The following is a 6,000-nucleotide window of genomic DNA, read 5'->3' as shown; positions in this document are numbered from 1 at the left end:
ACGCTGAGCCCCGGGTTAACCGTGGATTTGAAGTCCCCGCACAATCGGACGTCCCCATTCCGTTTCAGCACTGTGACAACCGGGGTGGCCCAATCCGGTGGCCCGTTCGATCACTCCACAGGCCTCCAGCCTATCCAGTTCACCCTTGACCTTGTCCCGCAGGGCATACGGCACCGGACGCGGTTTACAAAACCGAGGAACCACCCCCTCCTTCAAGAAGAGTTTCGCCTCCATGCCCTTGAGTTTTCCAAGGTCGTCTCTAAACAACCCTTGATGTCTTTGAAGAATCTCCTCCAACTGATCCTCCCACTGGCTCGGCACGGGTTGCACAAGGTGAACTGCGGCCCAGTCTAGCCTGATGCGGGTCATCCAATCTCGGCCGAGGAGAGACGGCCCCTCCCCCGTACGACGTACACCCGAAGCGTGGCGACCTGGCCTTGGTACCGCACAGACACGTCTGCCATCCCGACTGGCGTTATCTTCTCGCGGGTGTACGTGAACAGCGCGAGGTTTGACCTGATAAGCTTCAAGCCGTTGAGTCTACGCGCGGTCTGTTCGCCGATGAGCGACACCGCTGCTCCCGTATCGACCTGGAACGTGATCGGCGTTTCGTTCACTTCGACTTCCACCGTCATCGGGCGCGCCGTCGTCGGTGGCCGCTGGTTCCGCCCCGAGTCGCGTCGCACATCGCCGTCCACGACTTTAACGGTGGCCGACGCCCCATGGCACACACGCGCCAAATGACCCACCTTGTGACAATTCAAACACACGTTGCCTTTATACGGGCATGCACGGCGCAGGTGTCGACCTCCACATCCCAAGCACGTCCGCGGGGTCACCCCACCGCACGCGTGGCCGCGCGGCGACGTCCGGCCCGCATCGAAGGTCGTGCGCGCGTCCCGGGGTGCTCGCGACCCCGCGTGGCCGGTGATGGCTCGAACATCCCCGCGAGTCTGCTCAACCGCCATGTGTGTGTTCATTTTCTCCACAATGTCCCGAAACGCCAGCCCGTCATCCCGGGGCCTGTACGGTGCCACTAAATCACCCAGCAGCCGATAATGCTCCGGCGAAAGCGAAGCGAGCAAGATCAACTTCTGCTTGCGCCCGTCGACCACATCGTTCGCGTGGAAATAGCATTCCAATTGCTCCGAAAACAATTCGAAGTCGTCCCCGTCGAAAACGGGCATACGTCCGTATTTATCCCATCCTCGTCAGCTAACTAGTGTGTACGAGGCGCGGTGGGACGCAAGAAGCACGCGGGCCACCATCTACTCCGCTTTATTGCGCGACCAGAAGCACAGTCTTACCACCCCTAGCGGGCGAGGCATGATATACGAAAACCCAATCACGTGACACAGCACAGGCGGGGCTTTCGCATCCTTCCCGCCAATACGTTTTGCCCGCGACGCTGAAAGGAACTGCGACGGTGAAAGTAACTGCGACGGTGAAAGTAACTGCGACGGTGAAAGGAACTGAGACGGTGAAAGGAACTGATCAGCTCCATTTTCGATGTATTCTCTTTAATACCCAAACCCTCGGATCGAGGTAAGTTGAATCTCAATCTATTGTTGAGCCTGTTGAAGTAACTGAGGGAAATTGTTATGTTGTGTTGTGTGCCCGTAAAATGTATCGTAATAGATCTTGTGTAAAGTATGGAGCAAGTTCGTTGTGCCACATGAGTTGCGGAATGTACTGAACGGCTGTATCTTTTCCTGTTCAGTTTTTTTTCGTGAATTAAAGACGCCATTTTTGAAACCAAGACGAGTCTCGTGACCTCTGAGGGATATTGACATAACCGCCGCACTCGGGTCTGAAGTCGCCATGGTTTTTTTGGCCTACTCAAACATGCCTTGACTTGAAACAGGTCGCAACGATTTCTGAACGATGAAGTGTTATTTTTTTTCTTCACTTTCCTCACTCATGTTATCAAATGTTTGGTTCATCATCGCTACGAATCGCTGGGTTCATTGCAATGATTAATTATAAACACCGGGAGACGTTAGCTCTGGGAGGTGTATGTTTAATGTTGCTAATCGCGTGTCAAACGAGCCGTTTCTTATCAACTTTTTCATTGGCGTGCTCGCTTGAGTGCTTAAGCCACTTGGCGAGCGCTCTCCAAGCTGCTTGTTTGTCCGTTTCGGTAAAAGTGCCCGTGCTCTCAATGGAACATCGATAAGACAGACGGGGCGTTCCATGTCAAGTGTACACATTTTTCATCGAAATTTTGACACATCGTCTCAGATTTCACTTTTTTTTTTGTGCAAGTGTTTGTATCCACGGTAAAACATTATGTGTCAATTTTCCGACCTGGGGGCCCATCGGGGCACATTTTAGGCCCCTCCCCCCATTTTGGGTGACCCGGTTGACCCATAATCTTCCAGTGGCCATATCACAGGTTGTAGTGGTCCGATTTGGATGATCTTGGTATCAAAATGCTCGTAAAAGCGAGATCTTTCGAATCTCGTCAAGTACAATCACTCCGAAACAGTAATTCATAAAGTTATAGTTTGGGGTGCCCTTTGATCTTGGGCCCCCGCCCCCCAGCCAAACCGATGATCCCGATTATTATTATTTTTTTTTTCGTGTGAGAATACCCCTTCATATACTCCAACACCTCAGCATAAATTAAAATGGAATCTCAATGGGTTCAAGTGTGATGATGGTTTTATTGTTCGGGGTCCACATATCACCAATTCTTGATTCGACGTTTGGCATCATCGTTCCAATGACGTCACCTGCTGGCAGGTGACTTTATGTCTGAAATTGACAATCATCATCTCTGGATTATTATATATTGGGTCGCCGAAACAGGTGACCCTTATTGTCAGTTATTCTCTGTTTGTTTGGATGTTTGTTCGTTTGTCATCAGCATAATTGGTAGTAAACGTGGGCGGATTTTGACCAACTCAGGTGGTAGGTACATCTTATGACCTAGTGCTTTGGAAATTGTGATGGTTGTTAGAGGCGCTTTGGTTCCTTAGCAACAACCGAAAAACCTTCAAAATCCGTACCGTTCACGCGAAATCAATTCCGAAAGCCATTATCCCACGTAGGGTTATGAAATTTGGCACGAATGATCTACAGGTGATGCTCTATCAAATATATTCCGGTTTTTGTGATGCATGGAATACTTTACCCGCAGCGCCCCTTACAATTAGGGTATGCGCAAAAATGGAAGGCTCCCGAGCGACCAGGTGAGTGCATCGATATGAATGAAACTTTGCAGGTTCATGGTACTCAATGAGTACTACAACTTTGCCTCAGGACATATTGATCGATTTTGCTTAGGTCAGGGGTCAAAGGTCAATTAGTGCAAAAATCGATAATATGCAAGAGCTGGAGGTGCCTTCGCGCCAAATGCTACTCCTCCTAGGGTTATGGTCGGATGGTCATGAAAATTCACACTAATCATCTGGAATACATTGTGCACAAACTATCGAGCCAGATTTTCGATTTAGATCTTTGTTCACCCACAGCATCCCCTCGAATTTTGGGGATTTCCGATTTCAAACCGCATTTTCAGTACTTTTCATTCAAATGGATACCGAGTAATTATCAGTATGGAACTGGATGAGATTTGATATGCATAATCTTAAGGTGATTCCCTATCCGCTATATGATATCCATTTTGCTCTTTATATTAGTTTCCATGCTCGGCGACCCATCGCCGCCTACCGGCTTCATTGTTACAGTTGTGGAAATTCTTATATTGTTACAGTTGTATATACTTATATTGTATAAGTTGTATATACAGTTGTATATACTGTTAATTCTTATATTGTTACAGGTATATTGTTACAGTTGTGGAAATTCACAGAACACCATTCAGGTTCCCTGAAGATCAGTTATGTCGATAAGTGTGTGTCCAGGTTAGATTTCCCCACCGATGTATAACGGGAATTATTCGTGTGCCGGGCTGTGAATCTTGAGGTAGTATTATTCTTTTCTATCTTTATTTTAAACAATCATCTCCTCACCACCTTCTCCACAACCGCCAACATCTCCTCACCACCTTCTCCACAACACCGCCATCTTTTCACCAACAACATCCCCAACAAACAATATCTCCACAAACAAACACGATGGTATCCTCGACAGCGGCAAAGTGATCTCAAACACGGCCGCGTTGTGAAAGTGATCTCAACCACGGCCACGTCTGACGGCGAAAGGGGCGGAGCCAGCTGGGGGTGAAGGTTCAAAGGTGAAAGGAGGGAGGGCGCTGATTTGGGGCGATGAAGCCCAGAGCGACCCCTCCCTCCGGGCTATAAAAAGGCGTGTTTCAACGCCAAGAGCGTTGTTGGTCGGTGGAGGCAGTCAAGTGGAGTTGAGAGAAGAGTTGGGCTGGGCCGTTGGAGTCAGCAGTGGAGACGGGAGAAGCCGGCAGTTGGGTCGGGAGAAGCTGGCAGTTGAGTTGGAGACGGGAGAAGTCGCCAGCAAGCTACGTAACGGTCCGAGCGATCGGGCCCCGAGCCGGTCGAGCGACCCTGAGGAGTGAGCGGGCTCTTAAAGAGCATCAACTATAAAAGAGCAAGGCCCATTTGCTCCTCTCAGGCATCGTTGGCCAGGCCTGATTGACCAGGCCGTGGGGAAGGCCAAGCGACCGAGGAGGGCTGCCCGCCAAGCTGCTCGAGCCGCTTAAGCAACTAACTCGTTTGGTGACACCGCCCGGTGAACAGAGACATACGGAGGGTCGCCAACCAAAAGACCCATCGAGTCGCCTCAAGGGCGACAAGGTAACCTGCCCGGCCTCGCGGAGCTCCTTCGGTCATCCCAGCTCCGAGGAACATTAAAGGCTTACGAGCCCGGTTCTTTCTTTCTTTTCTGGGGTTTTTGCATGAGTCTGTGCTGCCTTGTCTACCAAGTAGAACTGATTGAGTGCATGTACGTAATAAATAGATATCGGCTGTAGGTTTGTACTCGTGTCTTGTCCCCTACCCCCATTCATTGCATTGCTTACGTGTGCAAATAAATGTTCCCCATTTTTGAATGTCACCTGCTCGTTGCGTCCCTTCCTCCATTGACTGACTGGTTCGGAATAATTAGCTGGCTGATTATAAGCCGATAAAATGTACATCTGGTCCGATGGGGCTTGGCGATTTAAAACCGCTCGGCAATCTCAAACGGAACGAGCTGCTTAAAGCGGCTCGTTTTCGTGCAGGCTCCGTTGAGGTGTAAACTCCCGGCATTTCTGTCTGCGCGAATAATTAGGTACATCGACAATTTGGCGATCGACCCTGTAGCGCGTGGACAGAAGGGTTGGCTGGTTTATGGTGTGGTTAACAACACCCGTAGCTGGGTTTCGGCATTGATCCGAAAGATGCGACTGATTGCTCGTTCGGTGGGCGCGCGCGGCCACAATTGAGCTAAAGGTGGTCGGCCGCACGCCAGACGGGTGGAAATCCACAACAATATACATTGCATCATTTGCGAAAAATTATTCTGCCTATTGTGTCTATTGATTTTTAAGTGTAAATTTTTTGTATAACAATCATCGAATTAACTTATAAATGGACTAATCTCAGTTTTTGCATATTTTGCAGTAAGCTTGGCGACTGAAGATCAAAAGGAGTTCCGAAAATACTGTTGCGATCCGTTCAGCTGCCATAAAACGAAACAACGAAAAGATCTTCGCAATGTGTCAAATGATATGTTGATGAAATTTTCTTCAAAGGTGAAAAAAGATGACAGACTTTGTACTTCGTGCAGAAAAAAACTTTCTCAGTTGTCACCAGAGCGTATTGAAGAATCATCTTCGACCAGTTCGAAATTATCATCAGACGGTACGTACTATCAAAGGCATTGCAGAATCTATTTCGACAGATGAGGACGAGGAGGTTTTTGAGCGAGAAGCAGAAGTTGACATATTAAACCAGTCGTTATCGATGAAAGGCGAAAGCCCATTCGACAAACGAAAGGCGGAAAGGAACCCAGGGTACGTTCCTGAAAAGCAAAGTAAAGTGGAAGATTCTGTGCGAAAGAAATTGGAACTAGTTGCTGGAC

At 49.0% G+C, this 6,000-nt stretch overlaps 1 long non-coding RNA gene across 5 annotated transcripts in view; it reads left to right on the top strand.

Annotated features, from left to right (window-relative positions):
• Positions 1-1,247: 1,247 nt before the first annotated feature.
• The window catches only part of LOC147022559 (uncharacterized), a 202,283-nt gene continuing 197,530 nt past the window's right edge, over positions 1,248-6,000 (top strand). For all 5 annotated transcript variants that reach the window (XR_015059788.1, XR_015059786.1, XR_015059787.1 and 2 more), the window contains exon 1: positions 1,248-1,545. This is a non-coding gene — a long non-coding RNA (uncharacterized LOC147022559). The remainder of the gene's footprint in view (positions 1,546-6,000) is intronic.

Source organism: Eptatretus burgeri, chromosome 7, assembly GCF_056783735.1.
Source record: "Eptatretus burgeri isolate ZD-2024b chromosome 7, Ebu_testis_v1, whole genome shotgun sequence".
In the NCBI taxonomy this organism is placed as follows: domain Eukaryota; kingdom Metazoa; phylum Chordata; class Myxini; order Myxiniformes; family Myxinidae; genus Eptatretus; species Eptatretus burgeri.
The sequence above is the reverse complement of the archived record's forward strand: the minus strand, read 5'-3'. Positions and strand labels throughout refer to the sequence as shown.